At 37.3% G+C, this 20181-nt stretch overlaps 1 pseudogene; it reads right to left on the bottom strand.

Moving 5' to 3' along the window:
• The window catches only part of LOC142831759 (40S small subunit processome assembly factor 1 pseudogene), a 52679-nt pseudogene extending 37163 nt beyond the window's left edge, over positions 1 to 15516 (bottom strand).
• Between the last annotated feature and the right edge of the window lie 4665 nt (positions 15517 to 20181).

The raw sequence follows: 20181 nt of genomic DNA, 5'->3' as shown, positions 1-20181 counted from the left end.
TTGTCAGTCTTAGCGTTGTGTGTTCTCATTAAATCACAGTACTTGAAATCTTAAAGCAAACGATACTGAAAATACCACTGTCTTCCTTTATCTTTTCTGGTCTGTCATCCTTATCTTGATTGGACTTTCCTTTCCATGTTATCAAACACCCGTGTGGTCAACAGAGCTTGAGAACAGCTTAGGCCTAGGAGATGGACTTTAACATCTCCAAGGAAATCGTACGGAGAAAGGAGATTCTAATATAAGTTTGCTTTACTCGTGGTTTTGAAGACCCTGAAAGAAAACTCCAGTCTGAGGACAGATGGAAGGTTTAGACCTACGATTCTCTGTAATAACACAACATAGTAGGGAGTAATACCAACCAGGGATTATGTAAGATATTTTATAAAGTATGAAGGGCAAACTGAAAGAGCTGCAAGAAGAAAGACCAAGTTGTAGTTGTCATTGAAAACATGCACACCTGCCTTTCAGCATCTTACAGAAACTGCCAGACAGAGACACAAAGAGAAAAGAGAGAATCTGGGTGATAGATCAACAAACAGAATCTAAGACATGGTCATAAAGTGGTCCATAAAATAGATAAGGAATAGATATTCTTACAAATTGTTCATGGAACAGTATCAGAATGGGTGGATTCTGGGCAACAACACAACAACAACAAAAAACCCCAAAAATAACATTGACAAACTTCAAAATTTATAACATTTTAAAACACACATTAATTGCAATATATAGCACACATTAGAACATGTATTTAAACACATATTTAACAATATTTAATATACGCAAAGAATTTAATAAAAATAAGCACAACTGAACATGTAGGCTATAGCAAGAGCCATGTGAAAAATGAAATTGCTAACCTCAAAAAACTATAATAGAAAAACTACAGTTAATCATGTGCATTCTGCATGAAAGGATTACAAAGAGAGCACTATAGATCCCAAAACAGAGGAAAGAAAATAATACAATTTAAGGTCATGGGTATTAAAAATATAAAAAAAATGGGAAAAAGGAGAAAACTGATTCTGAGAAAAAAATCAACATAACCAAAAAGCCTTTGATAAAATTAAAAGAGTATACACTCATATCGTTAGTAAATTAGTGGTATTGGAATAATTTTTTAAAGGCTATAAGCTGCCCAACCAGAAAAATGGACACCATGAATAGTTTAGTAGCCATTAGATAATTGAAATAATGCAATCAAGTTTACTCTGAATTTCTTATACTAGGAAACATACCCCGGAAGATTTACAAATACCTTGAATATAGTAAGACTGGGAAACCACTCAGCCTCTAGTAAGCTAATGCTACAGTTAAGGTAGTCAGCACAGACTGCTGTGTACTCACACAAATCCCTGGAGTAGAGCAGAGGATCTAGAGAGAGACTCAAACAAATATGCTCCACTGGACTTTTGTGAAAGATGCAAGAAGCAAGATAGGGAGGAAAACCAGACCGAGGGTGCTGAAGCAACTGGATGTACATGACAATCAACAGAAATCAAGGAAAACCCCAATCCAACAGTTCACATTATATACAAATTGACTTCAGATGAATCATTAGCTTAAATAAAGGTATAGTAAAATCTTCCAGCAACAAATCTGAGAAAATGCTAGTGTCTGGAACATAAGTAATACATACCTCTGAAAATTTATCAGTGTACTAGTATATAATGAACTTAGAATATTCACAAGAGTCTCTGTGAATAACAACCACATGAAAAGATATTCACCATCACCAAGAATTAAGAAACGAAGCCAGAGTTGAAGCGATGGATCAGTGGCTCAGAGCACTTGCTGCTATTCCAGAAGACATGGGTTTCATTTCCAGCCCCCACATTGTGGCTCACAACTGTCAGTAACTCCGGTATGGTAGTCCATTGTTCTCTTCTGGCCTTCACAAGCCACAGACATGTGCATACATACATGTAGGCAAAAGACTCCTATACAGAAAAAAATCATTAATTTTTTCTTAACTAATAAAGATGTAGGAGAAACATGACGGTTTGTCACATTCTGTCTTGAAGAAACAACACTTATCTAAATGTATGATCCTAGAAGAAGGTCATTATTACTGATCCAACACTGTGTGTGTGTGTGTGTGTGTGTGTGCGCGTGCGCGCGCGGGCAGAGAGTCCCATACTCATGGCCTGTGATTAATAGTACTATACTTCGGCACAACAACATTATTTTAGAAAAGGCAAATTACCGAAAGAGAGTTGGTAGCACAACATTCTTCCTACCTTTGACTTACTGTTGACAGTATAAAATGTCAGTATTTCACATAGAACAATAGTAAGACATGAGTAACTAGTTGCAGTAAACATTTAACCAAACACTGAGATTGATGTGAACATAGAACAATAACCAAAAATGAAAATTGCTATAGCGAACAGGAGAGACATGACCTGGCAACATTTAAACATTTCTTCATTGAACATACAGCTATTAAATAAGTATCAATCACACATCTCTGTGACTCTAGGCATTATTGTAAACATTAAAATATTTCAGGTACACAAAAATTCTTCTATTAAAAAAGACAGACATAGACATGAATATACAAATTCATATATGTGCATACTAAGTCAAAATGAAGCAAAAGAAAGAGCAGGAGAGATTTTGTTAAAAATAAAAAAAAGAAATAATGGAAGGGAAACATTAGAACAGAAACTTCTATGAAATGAGATGGAAGCCATTTATTTGGGTGTGTCTGGAGGAAAGGGTCTTAGCAGAATCAAATTCAAGCAAATGGCCGAATCCAGAGCAAGACTTTCAGTACAGCAGAGGCAAAATTAAGTACGGTAAGAGGTGAGAAAAGGTGAAAAGGGGCAGACAGAAAATATTTGCACATGTTCACTTTTGCTTTACTCTGTATTATAGTGTTTAGAATTTTTAATATAAGCAAAATTATCACTTATACTAATATTATATTGTTATACAAGAAGAATTCATATAAGCTTTTAAAAACACGTAGGCAGTATTTTGTAGAAAACAATATTTTAATAGGAGACTCACAAGGCTCAGTATTTCTGAATAATATGGATACCATGTAGATTTTACCAAAAGCCCTAAATTATGTTACTATTTTAAAACAGTAGAAATAAAAGCAAATGTTGCAATAGTTTGTTGTCGGGGGGGGGGGGGGAGGAGAATGTGTTTTAAGCTATTGTAATTGATCAACTATTACACTCAGTGCTGATCAGTGACATAATATTTGATGACAGGTTTGTAATGAGAGATCATTTATAACTTGACACAATGAATATATATTGCATAATGGAAATGAAGGATCCAGAGAGAATGAAATAGAAGCCTGAATATGGGGGCATCTCTGAATTCCTTACAGAGAAGAGTCTTTACTACTTTAAGTTGTGTTTTTATTTTGAAGCTGCAAGTAAGATCTAAGTAAGACGATTTGAAAAGGAATTCGATATTTTAACTCTTACAAACAACAAATGTGTTTGCTCATAACTTTGTTCCCAGAAAGGATTGCCTCCTCCATCAAAACTCCTGGTCCCGATTACCAGCACCATTATTCAAAGCTTGGTAACAGCATATTTGAGTAATTTGTTTCTGACATTCGTCTTGCTAATGTGTACTAGGAACCTCTCAGACTTGCCACAGCTTTCCTCTATATACTTCAGCACCGCCTTTGATTTAACTCCTGCAATTCCGTGTTAATTAAACACAAACTGAAAGTAAGTGTAACAACTTTGTGATTTGCCACTTTATATTTCACAGCTGTATCTTTAACATGAGCCAAGAAAGTTTCCATGGGAATGAAAGCAGAGCACACCATATTCTGTATATACAACATCACTCCACACAACTGCAGATATGCGGGTTTGTGATTTGTTTTATACTGTTTCTATTGGAGGTTTGTACATATATTTACTCTTTTTTCTCTATATGGATTTTCTTTTTAATGGTAGTAGAAGTTATTCCATATACTAAGACTGCACTGTCTTAAAGTGAGAGTTTGGTTAAATTTTCAAGAATACAGGACAGACAGAGGGGCACACACCTTCAATCCCAGCACTCCAGAGGCAGGAGCAGGCAGATATCTGTGAGTTCAAGACCAGCATAAGCTACAAAGGGAGATCTAGGCCAGACAGGGATACCCAAGGAGACTCTGCCTAAAAAATAAATACTTTGGCAGAATTTTCCTAGAAAAGACAATGTATAGAAATAGGATAAGGCTAATTATTCTGTAGAACATACATCCTCATTTTGAGAATATAATAACAGCTGGCTATTAAATTTACAGTTATTCAAATGTACTTAAATTATCAATAAGATAATGTTATCCAAAGGGGGATTATATTGTAATTTAAAAGGCAAGGGCGATAATTAGCTTTTCATTTTGTGATCAAATGCAATGGATGTTATAATAAGTAGGGCCATAGCCATTTGTGTTTTACTTTAAAACAAGGAGCAGAGGCCCACATGCTATCTATAGTACACCAGGAAAAGGCACTTGTTCAGCAGGTCTGATGACATAAGTTTTATGCCCAAAACCCACAGCAGAAACAGAAATATTGACCCCCCAACACCAGTCCTCTGACCTCTATACTGCCTGAATGTCATGCCTAGACACACAATAATAATTAAATCAACTTAAGAAGATGACAGAATAGAGTAGACAAATTTGATGTATAGATTTGTCATTTCAAAATGTTTAATTGTGAGCATAGAGTTATTTAGCCCTATGAATGTATTTATTATTGAAGTGATCTCTGCTTAGTTATTGATATTATACATTTAGCATATTATCACTGTAAATATTGTAGGGAATTTTTAACAATTCTTCTTTTTGGAGGAGGAGCCAAGGCCAGTGATATGACCACATCCAGCCATGCACAGAGCTCACTACATTGATGGCTTATTCTAGCCCTGTAAAGTATAATTATAACTATTAAAATTACAATTTTTCTTTAACATTTAAAGCTTATAACTAGTCAAAAAGTAAAGAAAAATTTAAATTGTGTTGCAATGTGCATAAATTTTATTTTTAACAAATGGGTGTTTTGGTTTCTTTTTATTGAGTCATGTAATTCAAAACATATTTCTAAAATGTTTAATTCCCATTTTTTTTTGTGTGTGGAAATCTTGTCTTCCATGCTTTGATATGGCAAATATACCCAAATAAGTCATACTTTAAACATATATTTAATCCTCTTTCAGTCAAGGTGTGGCTGTCAGGATTTTAATTTTAATACCAAATTGCCCAATCCCTTCATTTGGAAAGTAAACAGACTCCATACCACATTATGATATTTCCCGTGTAAGGAGAAGAACCACTATTAAGAAAACAGAGGTCTCAGCTCTGCAGTTATAAGAGCGTAGAATCTGTCAGCAGCCCCAAATGAGCTTAAGTGACCACACAGACTTTGCTGATATGGATTGATTGCATCCATGCTGGACCTTGGGCTCAGTGGCTCTGTGCGTGAATTTATGACCCACCCATCCCATTAGGATGTAGATGAGGTTTTATTACACTAACTTTATGATTTGTTGCACAATAGTGAAGAAGAAAATACCATCTGACTTCCTTTTCTGTATTTTTCATCCTTTTCAAACACAATTGGTATAAAATTAAAAGAAGACCTCGCTTTATTGATCACAAGAGGATCTGCAAAGGTAGTAGAGCGATGGGAACAAATGGACACGAGCAGATGCCTATGGCTTCAGACCACATCCTGTGAGTCTGATTAATCTGTGTCACTTATGCATTTATACCTGTGTGTCTTCTTCAGAAAGCAGTCATTAAATGTCCTTTAAAATATTATTTATTTAAGAATTCCTAATGAAAACAAAGCACTTCTTTAAACCAGTTAATTTGATAAAATAGGCTATTTACTGTCAGTTAAAAATATACCCATGTAATTGCATTTTTCCTTCTCTTTTTTCTTTTCCTTCTTTCCTTTTTTGCTTCTTTTCTTTCTTTCTTTCTTTCTTTCTTTCTTTCTTTCTTTCTTTCTTTCTTTCTTTCTTCCTTCCTTCCTTCCTTCCTTCCTTCCTCCCTCCCTCCCTCTCTCTCTCTCTCTCTCTCTCTCTCTCTCTCTCTCTCTCTCTCTCTCTCTCTGTTCTTCTTCCTCCTCCTTTTTAATTAGTTAGTTAGTTAGTTAGTTTTTTTGTTTGTGACAATGCACTCAGTGCCTCTCCAGGCAGTCCTGACTTTCCTGATCTATATAGAACAGCCTGTTCATGAACTCAGTTTGCCTTCCCTGTGCTGGGATTAAAGACATGCATACCATGCCTGGTTACTTACTATTTCTTGCCCCCCCTTTAAAAAAAATCATGATTGCTTCTGAAATTAGAATGTCTTATGATTTTATCATGCCAAAAATAACTTGTGCAGGCTTTGTTGGCTCAGACCTGTAATGTCAGCACTTGGGAGTTTGAGGTAGGAATTTTACCACATATGTGTTTAGGGCCAGCCTGGGTTACAGATGCGTTCCAGATCATCCTAGCCCAGAATGAGACCCTGCATCATAGATGCAAATGATTGAAAATGCCATTTGTTTTCCTAAAGCCAGAGAAGCACATTGCTCTGTAGCTGTCATTACCCACACGCATACAGCTCTGCCTTGCAGATAGTTTGTGTTTCAGTTCTTTAGAGTGATGTGCATCAAAAGTCACAAAAGCTACTACTCTTGAAATAAACCGTGTGACTTTAAGTTGTTGCTTAAAAGAGTCTCTTGATGTCTTGATGCTATGAAGCTGCTTTGCTGCGAACGCTGTGTTCTATGTGGATAACCACTTCGTCATGAACTGTGTTTGCTTTGGCTCACAATGTAGCACTGACATTGTGAGCCATAGGTAGCATAGATAGTGAAGTTATGTCTAATGAGTGAGTTAGATTTTCAGGTCATGCCATAATGCAAAAGTTACATGTTGATAACACTCCCAGTGAGAAGTTATTTCAACAAATTTGAGCCTACAATGTTACTAAGGTTGTGCAATAGTTGGAGTAATGGAGATGAACTCACTTTAAACTCCTGCCTTATACTTAAGGCTTTATTTTAGTTTAAGTATTTTTTTTTAAAAAAACTACTCAAGCATAATATTATCTTACTACAGGTAACAAAGTACTTTTTAAGATTTATTTATTTGACTTTTATTTTATGTGTAACTAACAATGCCTTAGTGTATATATGTATATGTAGCCATGTGCATGCCCAGTGCCCACAGAGGATAAAGATCTGCAGGAAGTAGAATTATTTGTCAATTGTGATAAGAAATGTGGGTTTGGAACCCAGAATTTGATCCTTTTTAAGTATTCTTAACCACAGAGTTGTCTCTTCAGCATCGCAAACTAATTCTTTCTTGTGAATTAATTTCGTATTTTTAATAAAGTTAAACTAAATTACAGAAGCTAAAATAAAAATAAACAAATATACTTCAGATAAATATAAAAGTATGAAACTTCAAGTTTTAATGTTGTTATCAAAGAAGAAGGAATTCAAGTACTGCACTGGACAAATGGCTTTTGTTCTTTCCCCAGGTGAAGGATACCAGACACAATGGAGTCTACCAAATGGAATTCCATAAACCAAACAGAACATCGAGACTGATGAAGGAAAAGCAACGATAAATCAAGTAGAAATGAAAGAAAATGCAATTATAAAGGAAGAGTTTAATACAATTTAATCCCTCTTTTTTAAGTAGACAAAAGGAAAATAAAAGAATATGAATAATCTAAGCAATATACTCCATCACATTATCATAAACATTTCTATCAAATTTTATAAACCACTTAGAGGGGACAATTTTTAAATGCTATGTGTATCTGTCACCAGCTCAGTCACAGGAACTAAAGCGCCTTCGCTCCCATAAAATGCTTGGTGGAGGCCTGTGCTGTCTCCTGAGGAGCCAGTCCCAGAGTCATCTGGGATGTCCCCAGGGGATGGATGTTACCCTCTCTGCCGTAATTAGACAAGTGGGTGATCTGGCCTATGATCATTGAACTGTGGTCCATGATTGAGGAAGCTGCTGCTGATTGATACTGATATGTGATTGTTCTTGAAGTTAGGAATGAATTATTGAATGATATCAACAGCAAGAGGTGAAATAAAATTATTGACAGTCTCCAATCTCACACAATGGAGTGGAACACTTTCACGATACTAAACCTGGAGATCCTTGATGAAATAATAATTTGTAAATCCTCCATAATATTGTTTTGATGACAAAACACTGAGATTCAGGAATAGCTACTTCTGAATGTATAGGAGAGACCTGGGTTTAAGGCCCATTCACTAAATCAGCTCTAACTAGTAACTCTGCCCAAAAGATAAGACCTGACAGAGTTTTTGTATATTGAAATTATAGTTCTCATGCATATCAATAGCTGAATGACTGATGGTAAACTTTATACCCACAGAAAAATGAGACAAATTTCCCAAAAGGTAGTTTGGCAAGGCACACTACAATCTTTAAAATATGAGTGAACTTTCACTCAGTATTCCTATTCAAGAGGGATTATCTTTGAAAGTTAAGCAGAAATGCCTACAGAAATGCATTAACCTAGTCATACAGAACTGTACAGCAAAATCATTCAGTATTTCCAAAGGTTTGGTAAAATAGAAAGACTATGAATTTGATCTGTGGAGTAACTAAAAATAATGTTTTAGTGAAGGTGTTCACAATGTATTATTTGATAAAGAAAAGTTTACAAAGTGACATATATAATGTGATTGAAGTTTCTATACATATCTACTTATGGAAAATTGTACTAAAGAGCTAAATCTATCAACAGCCTTTTAGTGGCTCCTATATCAGTCAAGACAGGTTTCATTATGATTTGGCGGCACACATCGCCAAAACCTCAGTGGCTAAATACACGACAGCTTATTTATTTGCTCTCTCAAGAACTGTTGAGGGCACGGGCGCCTTTCCAGGGCAGCTGTCTTCCATGTGGGAGCTCAGAGCTCCAGGCTGATGTGCTCGTGTACAGCACAGCAAGTGCTTCCATGATTGCCTGGAGGAAGGGAGAGAGGGCACACGAGCACACGCAGGTAGCTTTCCCTTGGATTTATACATGACCCACTAGCATCTGTAAATGTTGGAAAACCTGAGACTCAACTAAGAATCCCAAACTTCCCTCACCTCAAACTGCATCTCAATTCATCTTATTATTTCAGAGTACACGCGATAGATTGCATTCGATTCACGACCCCTAATATGTGACCGATCTGAAAGATACCATTTGCTAAGCCAGTTTCAATTGTCATAGGTAAAGTTAAAAAATATTGAAGTCCTATGAAATTCTAATCCATATGTAATAGTGTAATGCGAATCTTATATTTATATTTATTTCAGACTTCTTTGGTCATCGTTTGCTTTCTCCATGACTTAATTCTCCTACATTTTAAGTACAATGAAATCTGGGATCTTTTTTTTTTTTTCTGGAAATCACATTGCTTATTCCAAGTAACTTGCCTTGATTTTCCCAAGTTGGTGTCATTATTTATTTATTTATCTTTCTACTTATTTTTTCTAAATTTTGCCAGGGATTTATGTTGTCCAACTTTCAAAGAGTTTGGTGTTGTCCAACATCAGCTGGGGATGGGGTGGCTTTCACTCATTTCTTCTGGACGTCGTGAGGGTAACCTTCTGTGTAGCCAGCTCCCTCCGAATCATGGCTTATTCTGAGGGTAAAATCAAGCTGATTTTCATGCTACCCTAATGAACTTCTGTAGTGAACGTGGAAGCCTCAATCTTGTCTTTTTATTAGGAAATAGATTATCAGCCCCGGGACGCCACATTTAAAATATCATTCCAATGGAAATACAAGACAATCAATAAGCTGGTCTGAACAGCATCCCAAATTACTGAAGTTACTTAGCAGCAGATGTCAGATTCCTTTCTTTAGAGTTGTTCCCTCTGTAAAGTAAAAATGATATGGCCCAGCTGGGGAATTTGGGATGCGGTATCCAAATAGCAGATGGCTCATACACAGATAACACAAATGAGTGGTTTGCTGGGAACAGGTGAGATGATGTAAATCACAGAAGCAGAAATAGATTTCAAAAAATCTTAAGAAATAAAAATCATATGAGCTATTAGGAATATAAGGTATATATGCAATTCATTGATTCTCTCAGCATGTGGTTATAATCAAATCCAACTTTTCCTATTTCACATACAAAATGAAGTTGGGAATTAGGCTGGGAAGAGAATTTCAATTGGCTCTGACAGGTTGGAGTAATTTTCAACGTGGCTTTGAGATAGTTTGACTAATACATATTTTTCAATTTTGTCAATTGAGACAGAAACCCCAAACACTAGGAAAGTGTTTGAGTACTGACTGTCTTGTGCCAGGAAGGCACATTGACTTTGGTGTACAATGTTAAGATCATGAATTTTGCTAAATGCAATTGCAAACACATGTTCTATGGCAAAGCAGGCAGCGAAATACAAATTAAAAAATAAACAACACAGAATAACACCAAGGGTGTTCCTAAAAATCATAAAACTGCAACTGCCAAAGCTACTTTTTTCCACAGAACGTTAGAGGACTATATTGAATGAGATAGACCTTTTGTGCTCTTAAAAATAATTCAATTGTAGAGCTTAAATCATAAAAGTGATTATTTTACAAATTTCCCTATCTTATAACAGATCTAAGTGCATAAGAAACCAAACTCATGACTGTTTACATTTACATTTAATTATTAAAGATAGCCTTTTCTGATCATCGTTTTTGTTTTGGTAAGGTAGCATCGGTTTCAAATGAAGATCGTTACAAAGCTACAGAAAACAACTTTTTACAATCTTTATAGTGTTTTAGGTTTAGAAAATTGACACCATGATTGTAAAGAGAAAACTGGTTCTTTCTTCTTTCTTTCTTTCTTTCTTTCTTTCTTTCTTTCTTTCTTTCTTTCTTTCTTTCTTTCTTTCTCTTTCTTTCTCTCTCTCTCTCTCTTTCTTTCTTTCTTTCTTTCTTTCTTTCTTTCTTTCTTTCTTTCTTCTTTCTCTCTCTCTCCCTCTCCCTCCCTCCCTCTCTTCCTTACTCGCTCACCCTCCCTCTCTCTTTTGTGCTATTTTGAGACAGGCTTTCTCTGTGTGTAGCTTTGACTATCTTGGAACTCACACTATACACCAGACTGGCCTCGAACTCACAGAGATCCACCTGCTTCTGCCTCCTAAGTCCTGGTATTAAAGGCATGTGCCACCACCTGGCCTGATTGTATTTATTGTGTGCAGTTAAGATAAAGCTCTACTCACCATTTTCAGCACATTATTTCTTTCTTTGAAAGAACTCAGAGTTGTCCCACAGTGATGAAATGGGGAATATAGTGAATGGAATCTCCATGCAAGAGTTTGTTAAATGAAAGCAATGCTTTTTTTTTTTAAAGTTTTCAGGAACTACATTGTTCCAGTTTTCTGATTCTTTAAAAAAAAATTTACTCTGATCATTTTTTATTAGTATGGAAACAACATTTCCTCCAAACCATCCCCTTGAGACCAACTGGTGGTTAAACTCCAATTTAGAACTTGCCTGGGACTTGCCGTTTCCCCTTTTCTCAACCTTCAACCAATAAACAATAGAAAGGGGTTAGTTTGTTTAGTTTTAATCCATCAATCTCCGTATTCCTCTGATTGGCACAACACATATTTGCCTATAGTTCTACATTTCTTAACATGTCTAATCCAATGCAAATGAAAATATGTGAATGTGCACATGAATCTTGATAGTGATGATGATTATGATAATTTATGTGCTTCTTGGTGAAGCTAGAAACTCACACTCATTGACAGGAAAGTTGTGGGTATTTGTGTGTGTGTGTGTGCACTTTTATATTTCCCTCAGCAAAAATTCTACATTAAGACATGATGCATAAAAATTAACTGCAGAATTCTTTAGATTTCATCCTATTTCTTTGGCTTCTCTCCAGTTATCTGGCAGAGTTATAGATGAGACTAAATCTTTAAATTCTTTGCAGTTTTTTCCTTGGATTTATAGCATAAGTCTGTATCAGTCACTATTAATATAAGGCAAACATTAAAGAAATGGTAAAGAAGAATGGTACACAACGACGCTTGGTATTTCTCTTCCCACATTCTAATGCAATCCATCATGACCGACACGGCCAATCTGCAGGGATACCAAGAGTCCCGACCAAATTTTCTTTTCTGAGATTTTTCTCTTTTCAGCACAGTTGAGAAATTTTTCCCTATTTTTTTCTTTAATGGTGTGTGTGTGTGTGTGTGTGTGTGTGTGTGTGTGTGTGTTTGTATGTGTGCATGTTGTTGTTGATTATAGCTCAAGCATCTATTCACATATGTGTGTGCAGGTGCACCTCACTGTGTGTGCATCTGGAGACCAGAGGAGGATACTGAGCACACAGCTCTACCTTTCTTTGTCTTGTTCCTCTGAGACAAGTTTTCTTGTTATCCTTGCTCCTTTGGATAAGCTAGCTGTCCAGCAATCTCCCAGGACTTGCTTGCCCCTGTCTGATGGAGCGTGACAAGCATGTGAGGCTTGTTTGGCTCTGAATGTGGGTACCAGAGATTTGAACCTAGGTTCTCATGCTTGTGAAGCAAGTGCCCTTACTCATTGAGTGGTGTTCCCAGGCATTATTTGTTTTCATTTTTCATCTAAATTTGTGACCCACTTTATCTGATTGCACTCACCTAAAGCCAAATTTTGATATGAATGTTTGATAGTAAACACATCCCAGCCTTCTCACGGCAAACTAACTACAGTGCTGCTCATTGCTGGTCATTTCTAGGTTCTCTGAACTTATCTTTCAATGGCTTCATGTGCCTCTCCCTAAATAGGTATGAACTTCTTTAAACAGATACACTATGTGCAGTTTCTCTATTTCTACCACATCAAATTTAGTTACGTGCAATGAGTTACAATGACCAATATTCAAAGTACATCCCAACAAAAGTGCTGCCCTTAATATTAGCAATCATGTTGTGCATATGTATTAGTTTGTGGAGACAGCTCCTGATCCCAAGTAATGACTAACTTATAAATTCCTAGAAAGAGCAAAACTGGGAGTGGTGGCTCTTGATTGGCTCTAGAACTCAAAGGTAGATATGGGATCACTTCAAGTTCACATACAACCCAGTCTACATAGAGGTTTCTAGGCCAGCCAGCACTACAAAGTAAGACCCTGTCTCAACAAACAAACACAAATAATAAAGAGGAATGCATTATAAGTTTACTTATGTATATATTTATCTATATAAAACCCCCTATGAGGTCAATGGAGACAGTATTCTGCTTTGCTTTGCTAAGGTATGAGGAAGGTGTATTCAATGCATTTTCAACTTGTGCTAGGCTTGTTGGGAAGTAACCCTATTGTAAATGGTGGAGGAACCGCATTACAGTTTCGTGTTGCTTACCACTTTGGCCTGTGGGTAACAGAGGGGAAAGAGCTAATTAGCTCGTCAGAGGTGACACAGTTGTGGCGAATTCCATACATTATTTAATTAATAAAGTATGCTACATCTGTCTTCCTTTTTAAGGTCTGATTTATTCATTGCTTATACAATATAGCATAATTTTAACTGCAATAAATTCAGACTAGTGTGATATGCGCAATCTGAAAACAGAAGCGAGGCCCCCAGCTTTGAAGCAGAAGAGAATAACAGTGAATCTAAATGCAACTGACATGACCATAAAGCACTGAAGTTTTGCTAACTTGGTAGAATAATAAATGTTTCCACCAATCAGCTATTCCTAAGCTATTACTGTGGCATTATAATTATTAAAAATTGAAATAAAGTGTATAATATATAATAATGGTGTTGAATTGTCAAAGATAAATTTAGAATTTTAACTTACTTGCTTTTTTTTTTTTGTGACATGGTAGGGTTCAAAGTCCTTTCCCAGACTTCTTTTAAGGACAATGAGTTTGTGAAGAGATCTGACACCGCAACCAATTAGAACAAAGAGAAGGTAATATCAGTTCAACTAAAGAAATCTGAGAATTTCTCCGTGGAGAGACACTTTCTGAGTTTGTCTGTTTGTCTCCTACACGATGTTCAGTGCAGATGTAACTGTCCAAAGGCTCAAACAGATGTACAGATGTTGCTACCTAGCAGTTGTTGGCTGTAATGCTGGGATGTGTGTCAACAGAAGAGGAGCAACCTTGGCAGAGGCAGAGCAGTCACGTGCTACTCACAAGGGTTTCCTGGATGGATTTCCAAGCTTGTTCTAGAATTTCAGTATTTCAGCAGATTCTGGAACTCGTCTGCCTCGGCTCTCCCACCTGAGAGAAAACTGAGGTAGGATTTCTTTCCCATAAGAATATGCAAATGGTTAAATATGCGGAGCCTTGCTTCTCACTGAACACTGCAGATGAAGCATCTTTGATCCAAAACGTGAAACCAAGGATTAAAAAAGCAGAAACCTCAAATTAGAAACATTTACAGCAGCAACACGATAGTGGTAGGCAGCAAACCCATGTCTAACTTCAGTTAATGTGTTGTAGTTAAATACAAGCATGCCAAAAATAGTATATTAAATGACCACCAGGTCATATGTGTATGGTACATATTAAACTTGTATGAATTCTTGTATCCCATCGTAGAACATATCATTATACAGACACAAATATTTCCAAATTCAACCGTTTTGCTTTACAATTTGAAGCATGTCTGCTTTTAATTAATTACAGTAAGGGACACTCAACCTGAACTGTATGCATTAATATATATATATGTTTTTCCAAGACAGGGTTTCCCTGTATCTTTGGAGCATGTCCTAGAACTAGCTCTTGTAGATCAGGCTTGCCTCGAACATAGATCGTGCACCTTATTACCTTACTTTGTGTTTTTTTTTTAAAGTAGTCCTAAATCCTGAAAGGATGGTATGGGGTTAAGAGCATTTGCTGTTCTTGGCGAGGATCTGAGTTTAATTCCCAACACCCACAAGTAGATCACAACCATCTATAACTGTAGTTTTCCAGCTGTGGGGGTCTGATACCCTTTCTAACCTTCATGGATTCACACAGGCAAAATATTGACAGATAAATAGTCTAGTAGATTAAAAGAAAAAAAATCAGTTCTGTTAGAGAGAATAAAGCAGAATTTCATGTTATTTCCACATAATATAACTTAAAACAAAAGATTACAAAATGTGTGCTAATTTCAACAAAGTTGAGGAATTCATAAACAAGTTAGAAAAAAACGTAAGGATCCTGATGACAATAAAATAACTTTAGATTCTAAAAGAGATACAATTAATCTTGCTGAAGAAAACATTTTCTTTGCTTGCTGTTCCTCTGACGTAATTGCCAGTGAGTAGAGATGGAGTTGTGCTCTTGCCAATGGCAGACAGGCTCACGGACAACCAGAAACCTGACTTTAGCTGCAGCTTGATATGAATCTCCAGGTGGGTGAGCCCAACTCACCAGCTGTTCCCGACTCTGCAGGTGTTTGGAACAAAAGAGACAGCAGCCACTGCAGCTGCATACATGGTGATTGCGTTTTCAGCCTTCGTTTGATATTTGACTGCTTTGGAAAAGTATTGAGAACTTCAGAGTCCATTTCTCAATCATGCAACCCTTTCAGTTTGAGGGAAATATTTTGAAAGTTCATAGTACATGTGCTTTTCACTGATATTTTAGTGTTATCTAAGTCACTTAACTATGCATGATAGAAGACGTCCCGAGAACAATGTCCAATTTCTGTGATTTTTCTGGAATCCTATGATTTACAATCACCTAGACAAAAATTTAAAAGATTAGTCATTTTGGTTATGAGGCCCAAGTTCAACAGGCCTGCCATTGTAAACTAAATAGTATTGTGCAAGTATTTAAAACATTTTCCCTTACCTCTTCTTTGTGTAAATGTACCAAGATCGTATCCCATTTTGTGCTTACCTGGAGCCACCAGGACCATGTAAATTTTGGCTTGAGAATGGACTCTCCTCTAATGGTATAGAAGACATTAAAATCAGAAAAGTGAAAAAACCAAGTGAGAAGTTAAAAGCACTGTGCCATCATTCAGTGAAAGGACCTGGAACACAACATCAGTATTAGTGTTAATTTTGTTGAGCCAGAACTTGGCAGTTGTCTTTGTGGGAATAAGAGCAATTGGTATATTTCTGGAGATTTAGCGTTTGCTTGAAATAGAAATGAATGACAATTGGATTTAAGAGTCTTCAAAAAAAAGGTGACTCTTCCATGCTTATAGAGTCCAGGTAAAGATGAAGGCATACGATGTTTTAGTGTACAACCAGCTCTTCCATTTTCTTTTTTTTCTTTTTTTATTTTTATTTTTAGTTATTTATTTTATTTATTTTTTAAAATTATTTATTAAAGATATCTGCCTCCTCCCCGCCAACGCCTCCCATTTCCCTCCCCCTCCCCCGGTCAAGTCCCCCTCCCTCGTCAGCCCAAAGAGCAATCAGGGTTCCCTGCTTTGTGGGAAGTCCAAGGACCACCCACCTCCATCCAGGTCTAGTAAGGTGAGCATCCAAACTGCCTAGGCTCCCACAAAGCCAGTACGTGCAGTAGGATCAAAAACCCATTACCATTGTTCTTGAGTTCTCAGTAGTCCTCATTGTCTGCTATGTTCAGGGAGTCCGGCTTTATCCTATGCTTTTTCAGACCCAGGCCAGCTGGTCTTGGTGAGTTCCCAATAGAACATCCCCATTGTCTCAGTGTGTAGGTGCGCCCCTCGCGGTCCTGAGTTCCTTGCTCGTGCTCTCTCTCCATCTGCTCCTGATTTGGACCTTGAGATTTCAGTCCGGTGCTTCAATGTGGGTCTTTGTCTATGTCTCCTTTCATCGCCTGGTGAAGGTTAATATTCAGGAGGAAGCCTATATGTTTTTCTTTGGGTTCACCTTCTTATTTAGCTTCTCTAGGATCACGAATTATAGGCTCAATGTCCTTTATTCATGGCTAGAAACCAAATATGAGTGAGAACATCCCATGTTCCTCTTTTTGGGTCTGGCTTACCTCACTCAGGATAGTGTTTTCTATTTCCATCCATTTGTATGCAAAATTCAACAAGTCATTGTTTTTTACTGCTGAGTAGTACTCTAATATGTATATATTCCATACTTTCTTCATCCATTCTTCCGTTGAAGGGCATCTAGGTTGTTTCCAGGTTCTGGCTATTACAAACAATGCTGCTATGAACATAGATGAGCAAATACTTTTGTTGTATGATAGGGCATCTCTTGGGTATATTCCCAAGAGTGGTATTGCTGGGTCCAGGGGTAGGTTGATCCCGAATTTCCTGAGAAACCACCACACTGCTTTCCAAAGTGGTCGCACAAGTTTGCATTCCCACCAGCAATGGATGAGTGTACCCCTTTCTCCACAACCTCTCCTGCAAAGGCTATCATTGGTGTTTTTTATTTTAGCCATTCTGAGAGGTGTTTTCTTGACCATTAATGGTTATACTGACATGCTTGCAACAGTGTTTGTTTGCACGAGGTTGTTCTTGAGGGCAAGGAGAGCTCATCTGATGCTTGCCTTCTCTTACTAAGCCCATTAAGTCCCCCCTAAGAAATTCATTCTGCAGTAGTTAATGATGGTGTGTTGCTTTCAAAACGCCAACGTTCCAGAATAATTCACTGTAAATCCTGGCTGACAAGGTGTCAGAGAAAATTACCTAAAAATTTGCTCTAAATCAATAGATATTTATTCATATCAGACCAGACATTTTATCACAGTGAAATATTTCACCCCAAACTGATTTTACACACACAAGCATGCACACACACACACACACACACACACACACACACACACATTCACATTCATACACACATGATTTTTAATTTTTATCTTACGTGTATGAGTGTTTAGTCTGAATGTATGAGAGGCCAAAAGAGAGCTTTGGACCTTGTGGAACTGGAGTTACAGACTGTTGAGCCATCACTTGGGTGCTGGGAATCAAAGCCTGGCGCTCTGGAAAAGCAGTCAGTAGTCTTAACTACTGAGCCATCTCCCTAACCCCTGTGTTTCATATTTTTGCATTGTTATTTCACTTTTCCATTCATAGTATGTCACTAAGACCATGGAGTACTGTGAACACTGATCACTGACTGTTTGAACTTGATGCTTTCTCAACTATAAAACAGTATGTCAACATGCATGTGTGCCTCTTGTGTACGTGGCTCTGCTTGGCGCTGGAACTGGTCACCCATATCATGCTGACCACTTACACAGCAGTGGTCACTGATAGCTGGTTGGCATCTAGTCCCTTGCTAATGCTTGCTCCCGGTTATCTTCTATTTGATCACAGCAGTGGATAACACATACGGAGGGCTGGGAATATGAGACCCATATCTTTAGAGCTGAAATGTTCCCAAATTCATTGGAAGAGGATATAGGACTATGTGGGAACTTACCCTGTACTCTCATGAATGTTTGCATAATGATGTAAGCAGTAATGCATTTTTTGGTTTATACATGTCTTAGACTTCCTATGGGATTGGTGCTGCTCAACTAGGACTCACAGGACTTGGCTGTTCTCTGTCTAAGTACTAACAGGGGAATATTAGGAAAAGTTTGGGGCAACAAACACTCTGCTTTTAATGGTTTATAGATTCTTGCCAGGCAATGTGGTCTCTAATGAGAAGTGTATTAAGGTGAGCTATCTGCCTATAGAAACATGAACTTCCAATATCTGTTGTCCAGGAACATCTAGACGTTAGAAACTGACCTTTATAATGTGTTACGTTTCCTGCCACTACCAAAGGTAGCACTGAAGAGTTAAGGAGATAGGAGGGCCACAGGACAGTGAAAACAAGGGAGCCATCCCCTCTGCTGGAGGATGGGCCAATGGCAAGTTGATTTCTGCTTCTTTTTGAGTCACACTTACTTTTTCCCCTCCTTATAGTCCTAGAATGTTAGAAAATCCTTTCTTATGTTCTAGTATCCTTTTGTTGTCATTTTAAGACAAAGGAATGGTTTATTTTGGGAACTCAGTGGCCTTCGGTGTCATTTTAACGTATATTTGAGTAACTTTCATTGTACGGTGAATAAATGAAATGTAGTATTTACGTTTTGCTAATTCTCTTCCCTTGTTAGAAAGCAGCTATTTTGCAGAAAGAGAAATATGTGAAAAATGTACGTATTTTAACTATAAAAATCAATTGTCATAAATTGTATATATAGCAAATCACATGGGAAGTCTTTATTTCCTAATTTAAAAAAGCTGCCTCAAAGAAATGTTTCAGCACACGGAGGCACATGGGCTGCTTGGCAGACAGCCTAATTGAAACCAAGGGCCCAGGAGAAGAGCTGAACTCTGCATCTGCTGTCCAGAACTGGCTGCGCTACACTTTGAACCAGTGCTGATGGCTTTGTACACAAAGATCAAAATGAGTTTGTTTTATTCAGCTGGGTTGTGGAGGTGCACGTATTTTGGCTTCTGGATGTAATAAAGCATTGAGCTCTCAGATAAACAAACTATAAATCTAATCAAGTTTGGGCACAATGATAAGTAGATTGCTTTCTGGGAGAGAAAAAGAGAGGAGGGAAAAAGAGGAAGAGAAGGGGAAGAAAGGACAGAGAGCCAAAAGACAAATTGGCTCATTCCTGTCTCAATGCAAGTAGAGTCCTAGTCCTGACGTGTCGCCAGGCTTAATAATTGCTTCCACTTCCCTTTCTCCTCTTCTTCCTTCTTTGCCTCCTCCCCAAGTTTTCTTCCTCTTACCATTTCTTCTCAGATTTCAGAGAGTTCACAGACTCCTTCTATATTAAGAAACTATCTTGGATCTGCAAAGAAGGCAGGTGAACTATGATATAATTTTTCCTTTTGTATGGGAGCCTGAAGACTGAAATATTTTGCTTTTTGTTTTTCAAAGAGGTAATGCAATGGAATCAGAGACTTTGCTTTGCTTTGTGTGGTGTGCATAGTCACCAATGTCGCCATAATTCATCCGTTATTTGTCCACGGCTAGGTGCTGAGGAGAACAACATTTCAATGGATGCTTTCTCTTAAAGACTTTCAGATGCAACCAGTACTGAGAATGGCTGTCAACGATGACAAAGAAATGGGAAAGTGTCATTGATTTATTCAGGTACTTTGGATACTTTTGTCCAGCACATGCCTTCAAATATTGTTGGAATTAATCCATCTCCTTACTTTACTAAGTAGCTGCCACAGAAGCCTCCAGACACGATAAAATATGTGTCCATTTGGAATGAGTGAATTCCACAACTAGATTTTACCTGAAATCCAAATGACAAA

This window comes from Microtus pennsylvanicus, chromosome 1 (assembly GCF_037038515.1).
Source record: "Microtus pennsylvanicus isolate mMicPen1 chromosome 1, mMicPen1.hap1, whole genome shotgun sequence".
NCBI classification, from domain to species: domain Eukaryota; kingdom Metazoa; phylum Chordata; class Mammalia; order Rodentia; family Cricetidae; genus Microtus; species Microtus pennsylvanicus.
The sequence above is the reverse complement of the archived record's forward strand: the minus strand, read 5'-3'. Positions and strand labels throughout refer to the sequence as shown.